The 25,674-nt window shown below is 35.7% G+C and overlaps 2 pseudogenes; one reads left to right on the forward strand and one right to left on the reverse strand.

Moving 5' to 3' along the window:
- Positions 1–478: 478 nt before the first annotated feature.
- Positions 479–2,265, reverse strand: LOC122144780 (annotated as a pseudogene).
- Positions 2,266–3,436: 1,171 nt separating this feature from the next.
- LOC109075921 overlaps positions 3,437–25,674 on the forward strand; it is a 36,902-nt pseudogene continuing 14,664 nt past the window's right edge.

Below are 25,674 nucleotides of genomic sequence, written 5' to 3' on the forward strand. Positions count from 1 at the left end.
GCTGATTGAAGCAGTAATTTAAGCAAAAGGAGGCCCTACCAAGTATTGAGTACACGTACAGTAAATGAACATGACTTTCCGAAGGCCAACAATTCACATAAAAAAAAAAGTTTTTTTTCTATTGGTCTTTATGAAGGATTCTAAATTTGTTGAGATAGTGAATTGGTGGGTTTTTGTTAAAATGTGAGCAAAATCATCACATATAAAAGAACCAAAGACTTAAACTACTTCAGTTAGTTTGGTCAAAAATAAAACTCTTGGCAACATCACTGTTCAAGAACTAGGTCTTTCACATGGATGGGAAACATCCCTGTCAGGTGGCCCTCGTGAAATATACGTGATCCCAGCATCCATACCCACTTGGCATGCACTGCGCCAGTCGAAACTAGAAAAATAAAAAGCATAGAAATACTAAATTCACACATACCTTGTTTTATTTATATATATATAAAAAATACAATGATTGATTGACTACCTGTTATGGCATGAGGCAGTAGTATCCCGTGGTTCGGTGAGAAATGCCTAGAGTTGAAAGGCATGGCTGGCATACACTTGTGGGCTTGGCACCAGCCAGCAAAAGGACCATAAACCCTCGGATCCTTGAGATGAGACTCTAAAAGGCAGCAAACTCTGCACAAAGACTCCTCGCTGACCATATTCATAGTGCAGAGAGCGACTGAAGTTATCAAGAAAAGCCTGTGGGGAATTTAAACACGAGGAGAATCATAAAGACAAATTAAAACACTGCCATAGATATTAAGTGCTGCAGGGATGACATTTTTGTAGGCCCAAACCCCAAAAACGAGTTTTTTTGCATTTTAGCACTTCTGCTTCCATTGCCCTGAAAGTAATTTATTTATTTATTTTAATGATTAAATGCCCAAAAATAAGGTCTGTGTGGTTAAACCAAGCTCAAAGACTTTTTAATTGTTTTATGGCTAAATGAACAAACACAGGTTGTCAGACATTAAACGTCATCATGCCAAAACTGGTAAACTCATCTACAGTACTCACTAGTCACTTTTACAGTCTCACTCCTTCAAAACTATTTCCAACTTAAACTTTCAGAGAAAAGAGTTGTTGGGATACTTAAAGGTGATGATGTTGAAGTCATGTGACCATGGGGTAGTTCTGTAGTTTTAACTTCTGTCGATTTGTATTTGTAGGCTTCATAATTCATAAAAAGTTGTGTTTCATATTTGTGAAGATTTATCATGATTATCCAACATGAAGAATCATAAACTTTTTTTGGGTCACAGGGTTTTTTTTTTTTTGCAAGAATCCAAAATCCAATCGTAAAATCCTGTTGGGGTGTTGTCAAAAGAGAACCATGGTAATGCTCACTTCCTGATTGGTCTACAAAAATACATCATCATGGCAGCACTCTAACTGTGATCGAAAAACGAGTAGAGATCTAACCGTAGATGCAGAAAGAGCAGCCTTTCTGGAAGTCGGACACAAGCAGAGCCCATCAGAAATGTTGACCACTGCTCCTTTTCCCCTGTCCACCATATTGGGGCAGTGCCGACGGGTGACAAGAGTGGCAGCTACTATATTTCTATTGATAGTGTCCCACACTATAGATTCAGAGAGGTCCTTAAGGCCTTGAGAAGAGGTCCAGTAGACCCCATCCAGACTGTTAACAATGAATCCAATATCTTTACTGCTTATGGCATCTTTAATGGGCTTGCAGGCTGAGGGGCCCTGGCTGAAATCTGCTTCTATTAAAAATGGCCTCTACCCCGTAAGTGTCTGAAATGGCTTTGGCAGTGTCACCTAAGTTATGATGTCACTGCTGATCAGAATCACACAGATGCCATGTCTGGCCAGGTCCTCTGCATATGCTTTGCTATGGCCTCTGAAGCACCTATTGGAAAAACGCTTGTGAAGGGGTGCATTTTTGTCCATTTAGGTTTGGTACATATCAGTATGTATTATTATAACACAACAGTTCAATGCATGAATTAGATACTCAAATATGATGATTATTCGCTTTTAAACCTACCACATATAAGAGGCCCATGGTCCATACTGCTGACTAAGAATCTCTATGGGAGGACAAGACGAGGAAATAAAGTGAAAGCCTTATCAGACTATAGCCAGTCCCTCATAAAATATCACAGCCTTGCTGGCTGTGTAACACGCACCCACGAGCGCCAGCGTTTCCACATAACAACTGCACGATCTGGCAATTTCTCTATACAAAAGCTGGAAGCTGTCAACAGCGGCCATTATAAGCTGAAATCCGTACAATTATTTACTGTAAATGAGTGCTAATAAAAAAATATAATCTTTTACATTCAACGAATTAGTGTGCACTCAACTAGCGTGACTACGTTTGTTAATACGAGTACTATTTCACCAGCTTCTCCTCTTCGGTTTTGTCACACAACGTGAATCAGGAAACCCGGGAACATTTAAAAGTCACGTGATACACTCGTGGTCACGTGATCAACACTGGCGTCTTCAGTCAGCGTCAAAACATGCAAAACATCACCTTTTATTCGTATTTCTGCCGGTTTGGTCGTATTTATTTTTGCAGTATTCGACTAACGTAAACGTTTAGACCACCGGATATATGCCTATGGTTGTGCCGTGAAGGTTATTTTTTGCAAATAACGGGTGTGTTTATTGCGGATGATTTAGCTCAGCTGGGCTTGTTTCCATAGAAACGGGTAGTGCTAACGGCTGCTAAGGCTGATTTATACACAGCTTTGTGCGTTATGAAAACGACTGATTATGAAATATTTTTAATGTTAAGGAAAACGACGTAGCTCATCTGTTTGGACATGATAAGAAAAAATTGTTGCAGGTAACATTAATGTTTAAACTGTGAGCTGTATTGCGTAATGTATATTTGTTAATGAGAAAAATATAAGAAAACTTATACCAACGCTTTGAATTCCCTTCTGAACACCTCAAGTTTAAGTACGTACATAATATTTAATGACATGTAGGGATGGGATCCTTATGATGTAGCCTAAATGTTATCCCTGTTAAATATTTTTAGGGATAATTAGTTAGACTTGTGTAATGTAGATAAACCAATCAAATTTGAGCAAACTTGACATGATTCTATGTGTCTTATGATTTGGCGATGGCTCTAATGTTTGAAATCTGAGTTTTATAGGACAAATACAATTTGTGGATACATATTTAATTTCATTTTAAAAAATGCATTGTTTGTTTTACTGTATAATGGATTGAGTCGGATACTGAAGAAAAAGCAGCAAACAAGTGTCCAGCATACATGGAAACTCCTTCAAAATCATTCCAGGAATCTAAACTTTGTGGGAATCTGTACCACATAGATGTCTATACTTCTCACCATGTTACTACAGGTCAACACACACCTTTACTTAGCACCTTGGGGTTGTTTCTCTAAGTAGGAGAGGACCCCCTGTAGAGAAAGAGCTAATCACACCCCTGAGAAGCGATGTCTCAGTTTTCTCCAGCGAGGATTGAGGCAGAGCTCCAAGAGCCTGCTGCGAGAGCTCCTAAAAAGTGTCAAAGACAGAATCTCCGGAAAGCACCATCGGTAGGAATGGTGCCGAGGAGATTTTGCTTCATTTGGAGGGAAATGACAAGAACTTTCACAAGTCAGAGACCTTTCTCTTCCAGTACCTGTTAAACTTGATTGTGATTACTGTTTGTTTGATCTGTTTTCATGCCCTCCCTCTGTTTTTCAGCTATGAGTTTGTGAAGTTTATTACCTGCGGGAGTATGTAGAGAGCAGTTTGGGAACTGTTATTGAAGAAGAGACTGAGAATTTCACCAGAGGTGCCGGTCATGCTATTGGTCCAGGACAGGACACCCTGGTCCATGCTGTTACGAAGAGGACTAGGGAGGTCCACACAGTATGTGTTTTTTATGATTCCTGTTACCAAGTGATTTTTTCTTTTTATGATAAGATGCTTTTGTGGATGTTTGCTCCCCCTCACTGCATGATGCAAACATATCTGAATCAATGCAATGGAGAAAGTAAAATATTGTCAGGAATCTTTTGAAAATGAACATCAATGATGTAATGCAATGATGAAAGGAAAAGTACCGTGTGTTTTTCCGATGTAACTAATAAGATGTTTTATTAAACGCTTCGCTTTTCTCATTGCATGATGCAAAAAATATAAGCACAAATGTAATTTTGAAAGTAGTTTGATATGGAATATTTTCAGATAATTCAGTTTCAGCAGCTGTTTTCAACATTAACTTTCTCCATAAATATTTTCAAAATTCTTTCAATAAAAAGTTCTACGCCATGAAACAAACCAGCCATCTTCAGAATAAATAACAACACTAATACAGTCACTGATTTTAAAGCAAAACACATGGCTCAAGACTGTGTAAGTAATGTCTTATAGGATTCAAATGAACTATGTATCCCATAAAGCATTGCAAATTGCATAAATGAATCAGAGCCAACAAGAGGATATAAAATATAAGAAGGGATGTTTTTTAACATATACACAATATATCGCAAAATACAATAAAGTTAGGGGTAGGTAAGATTTAAAAAATGTTTTTGAATTTTCTTGTGCTCGCCAATCATTTATTTAATAAAAAAAGGAGTCTGCGCCAATAGCCTTATGGCATATCGCTGTTGTGCTTTGGCGTCCCGAGTTCGAGTCACAGCTCATGAATATTTCCTGATACTGTCCCCCTCTCTCTCTCCCACTTGCTTCCTGGCGGTGAGTACTGTCGTAATAAAGGCAAGAAAATATACAGTATATGAATGATACATCTGAATTTTCAAAATCATTACTCCATTCTTCAGTGTCACATGATCCTTCAGAAATCATTGTAATATGCTGATTTAAAAAAATATATATATATATATATATATAATTATTGTATTTGGGAAACAGTTGTGCTGCTTAATGTTTTTGTGGAAACTGATACAGTAGTAATGTGTTTCATATTTATTCAAACCAGATGTGGACAAAGTACACAACTTCAAAGTACAGATACTGCTGGTAATATAAATGAAAGTTGTCAAGACATTTTTTACTTAAGTAAAAGTGCAGAAGTACTTGCTCTTAAGTACTTAAGTACCAGAAGGTTTTTTTTTTTTATTATGTCAATGCACTGTTTATTTATTGCTGTGTAATACTTGCAATGCCTTATGCCTCTGAAGCAACTTGCAATGCATTATGCCTAGTGAATACACTGACTAGTATGTAGTATCTTTGGAATGAAGAGCTTTTAGCATGTTAAAAACCTATAGAAATGAAACAAGTGATCTCATTTATCTACCTGTAGCCATTCATCCACAATTGAACTGAGTGGACAGTGAATTGCTGTAAATACAGACTAAGGAACAAAAAAAACCTACTTTAAAACCCATCAACACAATAGTAGCTGTGTAAGTCACATTTTAGAGAAGACAAAAATCACCCACTGACTTTCAAAGCTGTTACATAGTAACGACTATCTACTTATCTACTGTGGGAAGTCATGGCCTAATGGTTAGAGAGTTGGACTCTCGGGCCCGGCAGGGAATTGTGGGGTGAGGGGAGTGCATGTACAGTTCTCTCTCCACCTTCAATACCATGACTGAGTATCATAAGAATGGCTGCCCACTGCTCCGGGTGTGTGTTCACAGTGTGTGGTGTGTGTTCACTGCTCTGTGTGTGTGTGCACTTTGGATGGGTTAAATGCAGAGAACGAATTCTGAGTATGGGTCACCATACTTGGCTGAATGTCACGTCACTTTCACTTTCACTTCGAGGACCTTGATAGAAAAATCTAGTGGAGTGAAAAGTATGATATTTGTCTTTCAAATGTAAAGTGGTTAAAGTCTTAAGTTTCCAGAAAAAAATAATACTCAAGGAAAGTACAGATACTTAAGAAATGAACATAAGTACAATACTCAAGTAAATGTACTTCATTACTGTCGTAAATTGATTATGGTATTATCAGTGATTCATGGGAGTGATTTTCTGGTGTGTTTTATTGTTTCAGCGATATCTCCGAGTAGGGTAGTTAGTACATCGGGTGTGTGTGTGTGTGTTTAATCTGTAGGTATAAACAGATGATGCAGACTCTGAAACAGACCATGATGGTGGTTGTGGAATCACTGATCAATAAATTTTAGGAAGATCAGCTGGAAGAAAGAGGAAATGGACAGGAAGAGCCAACATGAGCAGTCAAGCAGTCATTACACTGAACAACTGCTCTGACAGTGACTCTTCATTTAATCAGGTTATTGTATAAGTTCAGATAAGTTACAGAGGCTCCTATTGTTTCTTGGACAAGCATATCATTGTGGTTATCTCAACCTTTCTTATTCTATGACTGTACATTCATACCATAGACTGAATCATTAAACTTCTTTGATTTCAACATGCAGAGCTATGCATTCAGCAAGCATGAACAACTTCAAGTCATCGCTGAGAAGCTTGACCCCGGTAGACCACGAGAGGTGAAATCTCGTCTTGATACACCCACTTCCCATAGTTTCAATTGTAGAAAGAGAGAACTGTCATTCTGATTCAGAGATGAAGTGGTCATCCTGAACTGTTTAATTGCAGGTTCGCATGGAAGCTTTGCAGTCTTTTTGCTATGCCCCTCCCTCTGATGTCCTGAGGCTGTGAAAGCTGGACTGGCCTGCGCCGAAACCTCTCTGCTGTGCTCACTGACCCTGACCCTGAGCTCAGTGTAAGAGATAAGTGCTAAATAAGGACTGACCTTAGCCATGGCCTCAACAACAAAATAGTTTCCTTAGCAGCTTAATGTAGAAATACAAGGGCCATCATTTTCAAGCAGTTTACAGAGAAGAGGTGTCATGTGAAATGGGAGGCCATGACCTGTTTCACTAACAGCGTTGAATCGCACAATAGGTGGGAGTTTATTATATGTATTATGAAACCAGGGTTGTTATAATCAACTAAAACTACTAAAAACATAAAAAAATCATTACCTGAAGTAAAATAAAACTTATTAAAACCCTAAACATTTAATTTTTGCTTAAATTGCTGTACTCCAGTAACTAAAACTAAAAGTGAAATATAAACTATATAAATTTTTATTAATAATATAAAACTATATATAAAGAAATAAAAAATGAGAAAAACATACAAACGAATCATTAAAACGTAATAAAATGTAATAAAAAAAACCTAATTGAGAATATTAATGAAAACATAGTATCATAGTATCACGATGATACTAAAATAACACTGTTGTTAACATGTTTTGCTTTCACAGGATAAAGTCCTTCAGTTTTTTGCAAAAACATTTTCGTCTTCTCCATTAAATGTGACTAAGGATATCTACAGTACCATAGGTAATGGCTTAAGCTTATTTTAGCAGTATGAAGTATCTTTTAATATTCGGTATATACGTGAATGTCAGTCCGTCAGTGTCAACAGTGTCAACATCTCTCTTCAGCGAAAAGCTTGGAGGCTCATTTCCTCTACCATAAGTTGAGTTTTCCCAGCGGCTCTACAAGTATTGATGCGAACAGACCAGATATGGCCCGTCTCCTCAAACAAGTATGTGACATTTCCTTCCTCCTATGAATGAAGATAAGTAAAGTTTAGCTGGCTTGGATAAAAATATGAATAAAGTTTCACTGCTTGTATAAAGATGAGCTTTTCTTTATTTCTGGTCATTCTAGATGAGATTAATAAATGACTTTCAGAAGGAAGTGACAAACATTTTGGATACGGACCATCCTGAGAATTCGCCTTGAGCTTTCATGTTTCAAAAACACATTTCCCAAATATTTTATGCTATATATTGATTGTGTCAGATTGGCTTGAATATAAATGATTTTTTATTTTTTTTCCCTGTGCCTTTCCTCTAGGTACATGGAGGAAATCATTGAGAACACCCTCTCTCTTCTCGCTCTGCATTCTGAACAGGGCATGAGCAGTCCCGGCTCAGAAAAATCCCTAGAGCCTATACACTTAATCTCTCTGCTAGATATCAAAGCCACCTGGTTTAAGAAATGGATGGTGAGCCAAGGTTTTATCAAAGAATAAACAAAACCAAAACACACAAATCCATTTTCTAAATTAGTATTTTTGAATTTTAACTTTACTTTCCATTAAAAAAAAGAACATGCCTTGTATATATATCTTAAGTTGATTTTTTCTTAAAATAATTACTACATTAGCCATAATGTTTTGTTTATTGTAAGCACATACTTAATTTATGTTCTGTGAATATAAATGCTGCACATGTTTTAAATTTAGTAAGGGTTATTGCCTGTCAATTTTATCGTTATAGTGTGAATTTTTACAATTTTGAGTTTAGTTATTGTTATTGGTATGAACAGATCTTTTACACTTAAAACAGGAAAACTTTCAGTTTTGCTTCTCAAGTAAATTTATCCTCTTTTCAGGATGTTTAGGTATGTAAATGACAAATACTGATTAGAAAAATGTGTTTTTAAATGTATACAGTATGTGATACTGTTAAAAGTGATGTCAAAATATTGTCTTCTAGCATGGCTACTACAGCAGAACTGTTGTCTTAAGACTTCTTGAGAGGAAATACAAGTCTTTGGTGAGTAGTTATACCATGTAGTTATACCATGCAGTAAACCATATAATAGACATTTCAAAAATATTATGCTACATTGTTGTCACATGATTTTATGAGCATGATTTTAATGGTTTGCATCTAAAATAAGCATACTGAGCACAGTATTCATTCTGTACATTGTAGAAATTATAGGATATTTTGTTGTATGATAATATTCTAATCCAAACATAATCAACATTCACTGGCTAGTTTAAATGAAATGGGTAAAAATGGACAGTTTTTTCAGTGCTAATGATAGAATGTATTCAAGTAATTAATTCTGGATTTTATGGATCCTTTTCCCCAGATTGTTAATGCTCTGCAGCAGTGCATTTATTACTTCGATTCCTGTGATTCAGTTAGAGAAGAAACTTTGGAAATTATCCACAGTCTTGAACATCAGCAGATTGGTACGGCTGGACTTTTACCCCACAATGTGCACATGTAGTATCTTACTTTATCTGACAGCTGGCTTATGTTTTCCCCTGTATGCTGCTACAGACTGTCCTCACATGGTCAACTAACTAGATTATCATTGCCAGAGATAATTCCAAGGGTTTGAGGATTGTGAGCTTTACCAGAATTCTGATTCTGTTTTGTAGCTGGAAGATTCACATGGAAAAAAACCCACCAAAACATGCACACAGTATTGACTTGATCTTCTGCTGTATTCACAAGCCATAGCAATCAGACTTTCAAACCACCCACAGCTGTAAAACATTCATAACACATCAGTGGTATTCAAAAAATACTTATCTACTGTAGTTTCTGTGATCAGGGCCAGTTTATGTTTGTTTCACAGAATAGTCACTTTGGTTACATGTATAGTATTACAACAGATTTCAGATGTCATATTTCAGTGGAATCAATCTACCTTATCTTTACAAGGTCAAAACACTTGTAAAATCTCTAACTGGTCAGTATCATAGAAACATACAGCTGACATTTTAAAATAAGAAAAGGAAAAAAGATAATGCTTGAAATATGTTTTTTAAATGTATATTACATTGTATTCCATCTTTTAATGGCAATTCAGCACATTTTCCATCCACAAATTCTCAGTAGTTTAACGTATACAGACATTTTACTGCTGCTTGTTTAAATTTTATATTTGATATTCATAATGAGGATTCTGATTAGATGATTGCAGTGTATTTTGTTTTAATCAGCATAAATTAAACAAGGTATACCACCATATATCAATGCTCAAAATGAATAATAAATGCTATCATAATTACAGTATTGAGAATTACTTTTTTGCATTATGGGAATCATTGGAGGAAATGTACTTGATTTGTCATGAGAATTATTTAAAAAAAAAAATACAGATTAAAAAAAAAAAATTGTTTAAATTTAAATTGAAATTAAAGGGATACTATACCCCAAAATGAAAATTTTGTCATTAATCACTTATCCCCATGTCAATCCAAACCCATAAAAGCTCGGAACACAATTTAAGATATTTTGGATGAAAACCTGGAGGCCTGTGACTGCCCCATAGACTGCCAAATAGAAGGTCCATAAAAGGTATGAAAGTCGTTGTCAGAAAACAACTTCCTTGTGGCGCGGATGATACAGATGATGTTTATGAGCATACGGTAATATGGAGAGACACAGAGGAGACTGTTGACAAAGGATTTGTTGAAAAAAGTTGTTATTTTTCTTTTTTCATTTACAAAAGTGTTCCCGTCGCTTCATATAACCCAGATTGCACGTCTGATGGCAGAAGGAGTGTTCTGACGACGGATTTAATACCTTTTATGGACCTTGACACTGTTATTTACTTGGCAGTTTATGGGAAAGTCACAGCCCTCCAGGTTTTCATCCAAAATATCTTAAATTGTGTTCCGAAGACGAACGTAGCTTTTGTGGGTTTGGAACGACGTGGGGGGCAAGTGATTAATGACAAAATTTTCATTTTGGGGTGGGGTATCCCTTTAAAATAATATTTATCTTCATGCTTTTCTATATAAAAAATATTATTTAATTGGTTTATAAATTTGAAGCAGTATATAATTTCATTCTTTTTTCTGATTATGGAATCCAGAAAATAATCCTAACCACTCCACTTCTTCTCTAATGCTTTTTAAATATTCAACCTTTCTGCACTCAGGTTTTTTAAAGATTTAAATTTGTATTTCAGTGCTAATTTAGAAACAGGAGGTCACATGCAAATGACTGAATCCATTTAGAGCATGCTCTGCGAATGAGATGTTCTTGTGTTTTGCCCCTCAGGCCCTGCTCGGAGAACTCTCTACACTTCTAAAGAGCTGGAGTTTGTTTACTTCGTTCACTCGCTGTGTGTGCTCGGGAGGCTTGTGATGTACACTAATGGAAGGAAACTTTTTCCCATTAAAGTGAAGAAGCGGAGAGGTAGGTTAAGAGGGGAGGAAAACAAACCCAGCTTGTGGATAATGTTTGAGAAGAACAAGTCTGACTCACTAAACTATCTCTACATTTGTCACCTGTTTCAGATCCGGTAACTTTGACCGATTTAGTTGTGATTCTGATCAATATCATGTACCAACACCCAAAACCTTCCTGCGGTCAGATGACACATGCAGGTGCGTTATAAGAGTAATAGAGTAATAAACTCTGATTGACTCTACCTCAGAAAACTCAAACCGCGCCTGTGTTTTAAAGTCGAAGCATGTGATTTTTATGACTTTTTTATGTAGATGTTAGTGCTAATATGGGTGTGCCAAATCATCCATCTCACAGTGACATTACTGTATTAGTGCCAGGATAAGCTTCTGTTATATCTTCTTCTGGTTAATGAACTTAAAATAAATGACCCTTATCAAGAAAACTTAGTATATTATTATGTTGGACTGATTATACATTTTTCACAAAAAATGAAAAATCTGTCATTGTTTACTCAATCTTGTCATTCCAAGCCTATATGACTTTATGTCTAGCATGGAACATAAAATGAAATGTGAATTTTCTTAAGAATATTCATGTCCCTTTTAATGTTTGAAACCTTCAATCCCCATCTATTGTAATTGCATCGAAAACATTGACCCTTAGATTATTCAACATTTCTCATTTTGGGTTCCACAGTGGAAAGAAAGTCTTGCAAATTTGGTGCATATGATGACAGAATTCTCATTTTCAGGTGAACCAGGCTTTAACCAGCTAGCATAAAGCACAAATCACATATTGAAGCACATAACATTTTTTTTTTTAAAAAAGAGGTAGGCTATGGTTTCCGTGTTCTTTTTTTTCTTTTTTCCTCATTGGGTAGTTTGTGCTGCACTTTAAATCATTCATTAACTGAGCTCTGCAGTAACATTTAAGGCCGATAACAAACATGGTGTCCTGAAGCTCCTAACAAGTTATCACAGAGGTGTTTATGTGTGTTTGTTTACGTGTATTCTCTAGACTCCCTGTCCCCCACTAATCTTGTGATGGAGGTGTTAAGGACCCTGTGTGACCCGCACTGAGTGTGCTGTGGAGTGTCTCTACCAAATCCCTGTTATAGAAACTCTGCTGGCTCCTGTTATCACCCTGCTCAAAGGAAAGCTGGTCAGCACAACGTGAACACTCCCATCAGCACGTAATCAAGAGTCTAGACATGATTAGGAAATCATTCTATACTAGGCCCTATTCTGCCGTTTCATCTAATTTAAAGTTTTTCGTTTGGCAATCTTGACAAATACTGTAGTTCACACTTTCGCAAAAAAAGAAAAGTTGCTGAATACTGCATAAGCATTGAAAAACTAACACAGGAAGAATTTATGTTAATGTGACATCAATTCCATTGGATTTTATTCATTTATTTTAACATTAAAACATAACAACATACTGTGTAGCTACAGTATATATATTTCATTCAGTATATACATATTAGGGTGCAGCTATAACATTTTTTTATTATTGATTGTTGAAAACAGTCTTTACTGTCACATTAGATCAATTCAATGCATCCTTGTTGAATTTCTTTAAAAAATAGAACAAAACAATGTATTATTATATGTATTATTTATATTGTAAAATAACGCATGATGGATTCTTAACTAACTTTGTGACAGCACATATAAGAAAGGAACTGATGCAATTTTCATGATGTATCTTCAAGGAAAACATAAACAGAATATTTTATTTTAGTTATAGCACTACAGAAGAAGCCTGTTAATTTAAATCTTGAAATAAAACGGTAACCTTATATATAACATCTAATCAGAGACCTCATCTGCAGCCTTTTATATGCATTATACTGTTCACCCCAAGCATTTTCAATTTGTCTTTTGTTGCAGCCCAAATTAAATTCCCTAGAGAGTGCCTTGACTCACATAGCAGACATGCTGGCGAGGATCGCTACCACTGAACGAGGTTTATCACTCCTGCTTTATGACAGAAATCTCGTCTCGGCCGAGGGTGAAAGGTAAGTAAATCTAATTTTGCTCTCAGGTTACATTCATTATTTCTTCTTCCTGCTAGTGTCATCTTGAGCTAGTCGGCACTTGTGCCATATATATCATCAGCATGCATAGATGAAAGAATGAGTTTCTTAATAAAAGAAAGGAACCTTTGACACCTGTGTCTTCAGTGAGATGAGTTGTAGCATACCTTGTGAAAGAAACAAAAAGTTAATTTGAATAGAATAGAATAGAATAGAATAGCCCAGGTTGTCAACAACTACAGTTGTGCCACCATTAATTTGGCCATACAAGTCCAGCAGTTAAAAGTGCAGTTTAAAAATATTCAGAGATCCAAGTACTTTGATATGGTATTATATTACTGTGTTGTTATTTTCACAGTATTTCAGCAGCACATGTGGTGGTACAGTTTACCCAGAGGCTGTTGGCAAAAGAGCTGCATGTGTTCAGCGAGCTGGAGATTCCTCCTGCTGTGAGCGGGGCCTTCATCTTTGTCTGTCGGCAGATGTACAACACCTGCGAGGGGCTGCAAGTTCTACGGCCATACAGCCTGCATGAGTGCATCGCTAAAGCCTGGAGAACGGTGACCTTTACACACACTAGCCTCACTAATTCAGTTATTACCAGTTTACTCTGTAGTTGACGGTTTATTCCAAACTTTATTAAGCAATTCTTTAACCATAAAGTAACTTGTGTAGTCTGTCCTTGATGTTGTCATGTTTAACACTGACTGGAACACATCATTTACTGAATTGTCTCATGATTTTTTGTCTGGGAATCTGACCACTCCCTGTCTCATATTGACAAATACACTTTTTTTTTTTAAATGACTTTAAAAGTCTGTTATGTTCACCAAGGCTGCATTTATTAAATAAAAATACAGCTTAATTTTCGGCATCATTACTCCACTATTCAGTATCACACGAACCTTCAGAAATTATTCTAATATGCTGATTTGGTGCTCAGGAAACATGATTATTAGGTTGAAAACAGTTGTGCTCAGTATTTTTTTGTGGAAACAAAAATAAATACTAAATAAATGGTTCAAAATAACAACATTTATTTGAAATAGAAATCTTTTGTAGCATTATAAGTGCCTTTACTGTCACTTTTGACAAATGGAATGTATGCGTTTTGAATATGAAATTATTTTTCTTTCTTTCTTTCTTTTAAAAAATAAAATGAATAAATAATAATGGAATAATGGAAAAAATTAAGGCAAAAACTTGCTGACCATCAGTAGTGTATCTCTTTGCATAGATTCAGCTTAAAAGCTTAACTTAATTTGTGTTAATTTTTTTTTAGTGAGACACTGTAACAAAACATGAAATTCTGCCTATTGAAAATGTATATTTTGTTATTATCAGTCATCTCACAGCCAAAATAAAGACTCCATTTTTCAGCTTAGTCTGGACAGCAGCTTTACCTCCTACAGTGTATGTTCCCCAAGCAAAACGGTATTCATTTTGGAAGAACTGCTGAACGTCCGTTCTGTGGGCTGTGTGAAGAGGATTTGTGAAATACAGAAGCAGCAGTAAAGTGCTGCGCCGTCAGTAATGAAACCTCCCGGGGTTCCCCTTCCTTCATAAGGGCAAGTTGGAGCGGCGTGAGGAATCAACATTGCATTCAACGTGTCGTCTCATTATTTAGGCGAAGGGTTTAAATGCAGTGTAGCAGTCCAGCCTGACAGTGAATTCTCTTCCCCCGCAGACAAGCTCCGTGTCGGAGAGAGTTCCTACTCCTGTTCCTGGAGCTCCCCCAGTGATCACTTCCCAGGAGCTGCAGAGTGTGTGAGAATGCCTCCATCACGCCTCCAGTGTTCTCTTGTTCCTACACAAGCTGTTTGTTTCTGTGCTAAACTTGAGCTTGGCCTGCCAGCGCTGTTCTGTGGAAATAAATCAACAAGAACAAGAAATAATTAGCATTCATGCTGAATCTTTTGTCTTGGTTCTGCAGGGTGGCCTGGGAAGAGATGTTGTTGGACAATCTGCTCAATTTTGCTGCCACACCAAAAGGGCTGCTACTCCTCCAACAGACTGGAGCCATCAATGAGTGTGTCACCTACATGTTCTCAAGATTTACCAAAAAACTACAGGTATTAAAATCAGATGGCACTTTCAAAAGTGCTTTATTCTGATATTAATATTAGTGGCTAGTGATACTTGCAGTAAAGGGATAGTCCACCCAAAAAAGACAATTCTTGGATCATTTACTCACCCTCAAGTCATTCAGTTTCTTCTAAAAGAAGATATTTTGAAGAATGTTAGTTTCATTTCCCATTGACTTTCAATGTATGAACAAAAAATGCATTGGAAGTCAATTTGGAACCAAAATTGGTTACCAACATTCTTCAAGATGTCTTCCAAAAAATCCGTAGAGGTTTGCAATAACATGAAAGCAAGTAAATAATGACAGAATTTTATATAAAAATAAAAAATTTTCCCTGTGATAACAATAAATATTTTTGTTTATCTATATTTTGCTGTTGGATCTGATGATGATCATGTGATCTCAGTGTGGTGGTCAACATATTGTTTTATCTTATAATATATGTAGCAACACCTCAAAGTGCCCCAGTATAGTGGTAATGAGTTTTGCATGTGCATGCATTACTTATGTTTTCATTAGGAAAATAAAAATCTGGTTTCATTTTTTATAAATGATTTGAAGCAAGCAGTTGTTTTTATTGCTTGCGTATTTCAAGACTCAGAAAGGTAACCTATTACTGTGTATTTCCTCCATTCTTTCTCTAATCTCAGGTCAGCAGGTGTGAGAAGTTTGGTTATGGTGTGATGGTGACCCAAGTGGCCTCTACAGCCCCAGGCATCGTGGCTTTGCAAAGCTCAGGTAGCTAGAAGACTTAATTATGACCAATTTAATGTACATCTTGAGAGTTAAGAGCAGCATCTTCTATATTTTCTCCTCATAGCTTCAGACAGCAAAGGTCATGTTAAAATTTTCCTGAATGTATTGTACATTGTTAGTGTTTCTGCAATCATTACATTTCCTGTTACTATATTGATTTAGGGCTTGTACATGAGGTTACTTACTGAGACAGCGTTGTTCAATATAGAGGCTAATGTTTTAACATGGAAATTAGGATCTGAGGCTGTTAAACTAGTTAAACTTTGAGCGGATTTACAGGATTTGTCCAGACGATTGTGGTGGAGCTGTGGTCAGCCTTGGAATGTGGTCGAGAGGATGTAAGGGTGGTCCATCCAAAATGTACTCCAATGGACCCTATCGACAGGAGCTGCCTCAAGGTTATGACTCCCCCATTATTTACCTTGCAATAAATATTCAGTAATGCTTTGCTATTTACAGTTATTTAGAAGCAAAGGCTACGCTTCATTGAGATTTTATGGATTTAAATAAGGCTTCGATTTCCAATTTCCACAGTGTGCCTGTAAAAGCTACACTGAGTAATGATTTTAGGAGAAGTGCACACAATCAACCACCGACAACTTGAAAGTCAACATGAAATTACATTCACAACTCATTTTACTTGATTAACAATACCCAGTGGCAAATTAATACATTTTGTTAAAGGAGCCATGTGTAATGTCTGGCAAAAAAATCAAGTCATACTCCACATTCCATACCAGATGGGGGGCAGTATGCCTCAATAAAGTGAATTGGTCTACTCTAGAGTAACAAACGAGAAACGGCATAGTCTCTTTGCTCCGCCCCTACCTTCACAACAACCCTAGAGCCATAGCCGAAGCCTAAAGGACGTTTTGCCTCCAGAGGAAGGTTGGGTGATGTCAAGTGATTTTGAAACATGACATCTTCAAGCTACTCCCCTTCACCTTTACCAGTGAATATGTTCATATTACATTTTGAGTTGTATATACACATTATTTGAATTAAATTAATTTGACAGACAGCATTCTGTCAACATCATTGGTCAACATCAGACAGCTGATGTTGACCAAGCTAGCGCCAACCAACGTAACCAGAGCTGCCAACTCTCAAGCATTCACCGTGAGACACACGCAATTGACTCTTTTCACACGCTTTCAAAAACTTGAGCACTCTGAATATAGTGAGTGAGTGGCGCGGCCGGGCCGCGCTCTCTCTCTCTCTCTCTCTCTCTCTCTCTCTCTCTCTCTCTCTCTCTCGGGTTCATTATCATCAAGCTTCTTAGGTAATGTTACATTTTAGCATCAGCTTGGTAGAGACGGGCTTTGGTAGATAACAGGTGAAAACCGGATCGGATCTGTGGGTAAGTTATAGCTAGCTAATTATCAAACGCAGCTACGGTTAGCCAGCGCTAACATTAGCAAGTTTATCGAACAGCCTTCGATACATTTCTATGTTATAACTTCCCGAAAACAATACGCAAACATATAAAACAAACTTCTAGCGAAATACTAACAGCATCTTACTTACCAATCCAAAAGAAATGTTGCAAGTTCGGAGTCGAAGCTCATTTCTTTCAAGTCCATCAGTTGTCTCCAGCGATGGAAAGCAGTGCCGATGTTTACTCTGTTTCGGCTCCTTTTCTTATCGGATTTGATTTGTGATTCCGAACGCGGTTGCTTGACATCAGCTTCAAGTACGCCCACAAGCCGTGCGAGTTATTCGTGTATTGCAGGTTGGCTGGTGGTTATGTTGCCTGCATACCGCCTCCCATGGCCGAAACTGGTATTACGACACCTGTCGGGCCGTGGCTAGTAATGCTTATGCTAATTAAGGTTGATATCTCTGCAGCACTATAACTTGACATTTTTTTAATGACATCATCGCCCTTATTTCTTCTCATTCTTTTGATGCGTGTAGGTCATTTTTTGGATATTTTTACCTCAATTTTTACACATGGCACCTTTAAAAGGTTATAAGCCTTAAAAAAAAACACAACAAAAATTAAATACCTCTTACATTATTTGGCCCAAAATATAAATAATATATTATTTGAATGGGTATTTTCAAAGTAATTTCTTTGTAAACAAATAAATAATTATATATATATATATATATATATATATATATATATATATATATATATATATATATATATATATATATATATATATATATATATATATAATATATATATACACATACATATATACATACAGTACAGGTCAAAAGTTTGGAAACATTACTATTGTTAATGTTTTTGAAAGAAGTTTCTTCTGCTCATCAAGCCTGCATTTATTTGATCAAAAATACAGAAAAAAATATTGTAATATTGTGATATATTATTACAATTTAAAATAATTGTTTTTAAATTTATTATACTTTAAATTATCATTTATTTCTGTGATGCAAAGCTGAATTTTTAGGATCATTATCACATCCTTTAGAAATCATTCTAATATGATGATTCATTATCAAAGTTGGAAACAGTTCTGCTGCTTAATATTTTTTCAGAACATGTGATACTTTTTTAGGATACTTTGATGAATAAAAAGTAAAAAAAAAAAAAAGAAGCTATGTTTTTAAAATATAAATATTTTGTAATAACAATATACACTACTGGTCAGTAATTTGGGATCAGTAATTTTTTTTTTCTTTCTTTTTTTTTAAAATAAAATCAATACTTTTATTCAGCAAGGATGTGTTAAATTGATAAAAAGTGATAGTAAAGAAAATATATTATTAGAATATATTAATAGAATTTTTTTTTTTTTTTTTTTGAATAAATGCAGTTCTTTTTAACCTTTTATTCATCAAATGTATTAGACAGCAGAACTGTTTCCAACAATCATAATAAATCAGAATATTAGAATGATTTCTAAATGATCATGTGATAGACTGGATGTTACATATGACACTGAAGGCTGGAGTAATGATGCTGAAAATTCAGCTTTGCATCACAGGAATAAATTATTTTTTTTAAGTATATTCAAATAGAAAACTATTATTTTAAGTTGTAATAATATTTCACAATATTACTGTTTTTTTCTGTATTTTTGATCAAATAAATGCAGGCTTGATGAGCAGAAGAGACTTCTTTCAAAAACATTAAAAACAGTAATGTTTCCAAACTTTTGACCTGTACTGTACATATATATATATAAATATATATATATATAATGAATCTGAGGTGTCTATGAGTGAACTGTCGTGCTTTTTATGTGCGGGTAATATGTTTTAGAATGGTTTGATGAGTTATCTCTTTGATTAAAAAATATCAATCTGAATTTTTGTGTGTGGTGCACAGTCCTTCCTCTCTCTAGTGAATCTGCTTTCTTCACCTCACGCTATGTGGGAGCTGCTGGGACATCGAGCGCTTCCTAACAAGAACGAGTACAATCTGAGAGAGATGGCCACATCAGTTTTAGTAAGTACAATAGACTGGACAGCCTGCGTCTCAAACCAATACTGGCCTATACATGTCTAGTCTGAACCCACAATCATGACCTGTCCACAGTCTGTTCACTGACCTTGATGTATTGAGTGATTTCTCAATACAAACCGACTAAAGGTAGAAAGTTATCCATGAAGAGTATATACACTACAATTCAAAAAAGTTTTTATTCAGAATACAGTGAATACTTTTATTCAGCAAGAATGCATTAAACTGATCAAAAGTGACAGTACAGACTTTTGTATTGTTACAATAAAATCTGCTTCCAATAAATCCTATTCTTTTGAACTTTCTATTCATTAAAGAATCCTAGAAAAATGTATCGCTGTTTCTATAAAAAAATATTAAGCAGCACAACTGTTTTCAAGTGTAATTATAAAAAGAAATGTTTCTTGAGCACCAAACCAGCATATTAGAATGATTTCTAAAGGATCATGTGACACTGAAGAATGGCAGCTAAAATTCAGCTTTGCCATTACAAGAATAAGTCACGTTTTAAAATATATTAATAATTAATAATTAATGAATGTGATGTTTAAGCTCAGATTTTCATTATTTGCAGTTCTAATCATGACCGTTTGAGGGCAGACTTTGACCGATGATGTACCGCACATCCCAGCATTAGCTGTGGTCTTTGTTACAATTATTTTAAAATCATGCATTTTTGATAATCACTCACTCACTCTTCCTTTCAGGACCTGATGGACCGCCTCATCATTATTAACTCTGACGCAAAGATTCACTCCCTCTTCAACTATGAGCAGTCCCACACGTTTGGCCTGAGGTATGATCAATAGTTCAGTCCTCTCTACCAGTAAATGGACAGGAAGGGCACAGAACTGATAGAGGGTCCTTATAGAGCTTCATTATCTGATTAGCCTTTTTCCTCCATTCATTCTTCTCTGGGGATCAATGGCTGATTGATTCAGCCCTTTGTGTTCTCTGTGCTATGATTATCCTGAATTAATGCCAGACAGGGTGATACCAAGATATGAATTAGTTCTCAAGCTCTCAAAGGAAGTAGAATTGAAAGACTGGTGTAATCTACCTACTCATTTAAAAGGAGAACTTTTGATGCAGTCGGTCAACACGTATCAGGGAATTACCATAGTTTAAAAATAAATTCTGTTTTTATAAGAAACAGAATGGGGTTAGCTCTTTAGATCACTTACTGCAGGCTGAGATCACATTTACATAGATAAATAGTGATGCTGCGATTATTTCCCCTACCAGTGGTATTTATATTAAAAAGGATTATGTCAATATTATCATTATGAGTATAACATACCATAGCCCTCCACATTTCATAAAGAACCTTTTTTAGAAACCTGAATCTAGGGCTCTAAAAAGAAAAATAATTTGAGTATAAGGAAAAAGGAAATGATTAAAAATAATGTATTAATATAACCATGAACAGCCCAACCCAACAATGTAATTTATTACATGATAGAACCTGATTTTTATACAGGCTCCTTTTTTTTACTGATTTACTATTTTTTCAGATCCTGTTGTTTTTGAAAAACTCATCAGACTTTCAGTGGTTTCATGCTGGTTTCACATTAAAAAATAAATAAATTATTTTATCATGTTTTATTTTGTCTCGTGTAGTTTTATTGGGGCTTTTCATGGATGAGGAGATGCCAAAGCAACCTGCTAATCTGGCTAATTAGGCTAGTGCCAAAATACTGTAGAGGTCAATTCGATGTATGGCCTTTGACAGCAGAAGTTATTATTTGTGTTCAGCATTGTTTTTCCCTGTTGAGAAACACTGAGGTGGAGTACAGCAGGTTTTTTCAATCTCAGAAGATTAGGTTAAGTGTAAAAATGTTATGGATATGAAAAGGTGTCTTTTTTGAATATTTCAAACATTTTAATCCACACTGTGGAGCATGACAGCTGAGATCTTAGATTAAAGTCTCAATTTTGATTGAGATTTTAAATAAACATTCTGTGTGTTTCTTAGCGTGTGTTTGTGTTATTCCGCCTGAATCTAAATCTTTATATGGCATTTCGCCTCAGTGCAGAGGAAGTTGCCTCTGGCAATCTAAAGATCGATTGCGGTTATGAAACTGAGTGCTGTTTATTTGTTGCTGTCATGTTAGTTTTGTTGTCGTTCCCTTAATAAAGTCATGATGTTAGTTGTGGCATAGACCAGAGTGAGATCCTCAGGCATATTCTGGTTAAAATATATATATAAATGTATCATTTTCATAATTATCTAGCTTATCTGGAACAGTTCATAATAATGGGTTGAGTAGAAACATTGTTTATACACTCAAAAGTTAGTGAGATTAAATAAAGGAGAATAATACAGAGAAATAAAGATGAAGTATCAATTACTAACTTGATTTTCTGAAGAAAATGTGTGTGGTGGAATTAATATTTTGTTATGCATTTGAATCCACATGACCAACTTGAATATGTTGCGAAATCTGCACTGGGAAAGTCCATTTACTAATAAGTAATATTACCACTCCCCAGCAACCTTCCAGTTATCTGCCCACATCCACTAGGTTACACCATCCCAGAGAAAGGAAGACTAAGAAAACAGCCACACAGTGTTTGATCAGCACATAATGCAAGCTTACCAAACAAACTCTTAAACCAACAACCAAAAATGAGTCAAGGTTCATTCTTTTGAATTCTTGTCTACTTATCTAAGATAACTCTTAAAGTAACGGTAAACTGTGATTTCCACTAACAAGATTAAATGGATGACATTCCTTGGAGTAATGTTAACAACAGTCAGAGAGTGCAAAAAATCTGTGATTTAATACAATTACTCATTAATATATATATTTTCTTTCTTTCTTTCTTTCTAAAGCACTTTAATAGTCACATAACTACCGATTGATCCATAGTGCTGTACAATACAGCTAAAATAAAACAAATAAGAAACCATATAACAGCAAAACACAATATAACAATACAATTGACATGGCTAGATAAAAGCTATTGACAAAAGATGTTTTTAAGCAGGTATTTAAATACTGGCAAAGAGGGCACAGCTCTACTAGAAGTTGGTAATTTGTTCCATAGACTAGGACCGGCAACAGCGAAGGTTCGATCACCTCTGCAATGGAACCTCGATCTAGGAATAGAGAGGAGACCAAGTTTACTGGATTTTAGGGACCTATTTGGTTTATGAATAGAGATTGCCACAGAGATATCTGGCTGTTGGGATGGCAGGGAACAAGAGGTGAACAGGCACATAAAGCTACATGAGTTCTTGGGCATGGGTCTGTGGGAAATGACAAAACTGTGACTGTTGTGTCTATGGAGAGACCCACATGCTATATGAACCAATGCCACACTCTTATGTTTGTGGAACATGGTCTGTTTGTGAAATATCAGCATGCAGTTCAAGCCCTCAGTTACTCCGGGTGTAAATCGCCCCCTTGTGTCAGATTTGAGACTATGCAATATAAAAATAAATGTGGTTAACCGGTATTGTTAGTTATGTATCTGACCTGTAAAGGTGTTTGATTGTTGAAATGTAAATATTGATGTAGTAATTAAGTAATGGCTGCTGAAAATTTGGCTTTGCCATCACAGGAATATATATATATAATATTATATATAATATATATATAATATTATAGTTAATTGTTATATTGATATTTATATAATTATTTTTGTAATATATTTAAATAGATAGTTTTTAAAACTGACAATTTATTAACAATTAAATGTAAGTTTTCAGTGTTAATTGAAAGTTTGCGAACAAATTGAAGAAGTTTAAATTACACACGTAATTTTAACAAAATAAGAGAGATCATACAAAATGCATTTTTTTTTTATTTAGTACTGTCCTGAGTAAGATATTTTACATAAAATATTTTTTCTTCACTGATGCTCCTGAAGGAAACATGATGCATTAAGAGCCGGGGGGTGAAAACTTTTAGAATTTGAAGATCAAGGTAAATTGCACTTAATGTGTTTTCCGGGAAACAAGCAAGTATCTTCTGTTGCTTCCAAAGGGCAGTACTAAATGGAAAAAAAAAAAAAAAAATTCCAAAAAATAAGCAAAATTTGGACATCATTCTTTTCAAAAGTTTTCACCCCCTGGCTTAATGCATCGTTTTTCCTTCTGGAACATCAGTGAATGTTTGAACCTTTTTTAATAGTTGTGTTTGAGTCCCTCAATTGTCCTCAGTGTAAAAAGATGGATCTCAAAATCATAGTCACTGCTGGAAAGGGTTAAAATATTCAAAAGATGTTGGAAAACTGAAGATTCCGCAGGACAATGGAGGATTTCTGAAGAACAGTGCTCAGTTAACCTGTTCAGAACAAATAAAGGACTCATGAACAACCATCGCAAAACAAAATACAGTCGTGGGTCATCCAGGTGACCACACAAAGTATTAAGAACCAAGGGTTCACAAACATTTGAATGGGGTTATTTTAATAATTTAAAATGTGGACTAAATGTGAATATCTTTTATGTAAAATATCTTACTCAGGAAAGTACTAAATAAAAAAATAACATGCATTTTGTCTCTCTTATTTTGTTAAAATTACATTTTCACAGATTCTACAAGGGGTTCACAAACTTTCAGGTGGCACTATATATGATGTACAAATGTTTACATTTTAGGCTTATCACCACTGCTGATGTATTTCTGACACATAATAGATTATCAAAATCCCTTTCTCTTGCAATTGTGAATCTAATCTAAAATCTTCTGCCCTTTGTGTTGCATCACACAATCTTTCATCAGTGCAACGTAAATACATCTAGCATAGCCTAGACTTTGAAGAGCTGAGTGCTGTTAGGATTATCAGTATCCAAACATCTGACAGTCATTATGCTTTGGACAGTTCACTCATCCTTGTGATCACAGTCGCTGTCCATTAGCAGGGAATAGACTGCGTCCAGAGCTAAGGCTTCATCTAAGCTAAGGCACATCTATAGTTAACTGGTTTCAGGCAATATAACATCATGTCTAATGATCGAGAACAAATTCAAGTGAGCTTTAGACATAGATAATGTCTACTAATGAGTCATGACGTATTTGAATTAATCTACTCCTTTCAACATGCCATTTTTACTCTTTTCGCCTACCTGCAAATGGTTTATAGTTGGCTCTGCATTTTTAAGCTGAGATAGGAGAATTTAAACTTAAAAAGTGATTTATGATTATGAATTTTAAGGTACTTTAGGAAGGTTATAAAACAGTTGCATACAGTCTTAGTGGGGTAGTATGCTAAATTGCTAATACTTGAACACTTATTGCATGCTCAGTATTTATTTTCCGAGGTGCATACTTTTGGGTATAGTATGGTATGCAAATAGGCACACAGCTAGAGTCTCTACCTTCACAGTAGATGGAGTTTGTAGTAAGAAAATGTAGATTGAAAAGTGTTATAGTTTTTAGCTGCAAACGAAGCGCTGATGCTGCACTGATTCAACCTCCGTCACAGTACAGTGCCATTTAATGGCTGCATTGAAAACCCTCTACAATCAGCTTTGCTCAGCTGCATTGAATCACATCATTAGAAACCATTAGAGAGGAAAATCTGTGTCACCTCACCTTTCTAGCAGCTCAGTCCCTCTGGCTTCTTCAGAACTGATATGTGTCACTATACTGTTCTCCACTCATACAGAATATCTTCATCTCATCAGTCCAGTGCAGGATTTCATGATTTATTGCTCTCACAGCTTCCATGCTAATTTCCCTGGTAATACGTCATGGAGTTAAAATGTAATATTCTCCAATAGTGTACACACAACTACTGCTGGCTGTTTGAAAGACTAAACCTCTTGATCAGAAATGACACAAATGATGCTCCACACCTGATTTTAAAGGCAAATGTCATAGTTTTTTGCTACTGTCATGATGATGGATTGCTAAATATTTTGGGAGATGATAAACCAGCATTTTTCACTGTTCAGCTATGTAAAATTGAAGTAATGTTGCCTGTTAGTTGTTTTCCTGTAAACACTTCTTTATTCCATCTGTGCTCACAGGCTTTTGGGCGTGCTGTGCTGTAACCTGGATTCTTTTCTTTTGCTGGAGTCTCAGTATAACGTCTCTGAGTTACTGCTGCAGGGTCAGAGGGACAATGTGACAGAGCCGCCCTCAGGTGAAGGGTGAGTGACCGTCTCTCACTTTCCTGTATTCCCTTGAATGTAGTTCAGCACGACACACTAATTCAGAGTCAACAAACAGTCACTTTCCAAAAGTAATAGATTTAAAAAACTTTTATTTTTTTCCATAGGCTTAGATAATTTGAATTAACAATGTGAGCATACTGTAGATACAGTATATATTGATTCTGTATATTGTTTGTTCTTCAGGGAATTCATCATTGATGGACTGTCTGTGGAAAGAAACCATATCCTTGTTCGAATCGGTACAGTCGGTGGCCCTTCTGAGAGGAGACTTCCTCCCAGAGCCCTGCAGAAAGTGAGAGCATCTCCTTTTTCCCTTCCTTATCTATTGT

This window comes from Cyprinus carpio, unplaced genomic scaffold, assembly GCF_018340385.1.
Source record: "Cyprinus carpio isolate SPL01 unplaced genomic scaffold, ASM1834038v1 S000006759, whole genome shotgun sequence".
In the NCBI taxonomy this organism is placed as follows: Eukaryota; Metazoa; Chordata; class Actinopteri; order Cypriniformes; family Cyprinidae; genus Cyprinus; species Cyprinus carpio.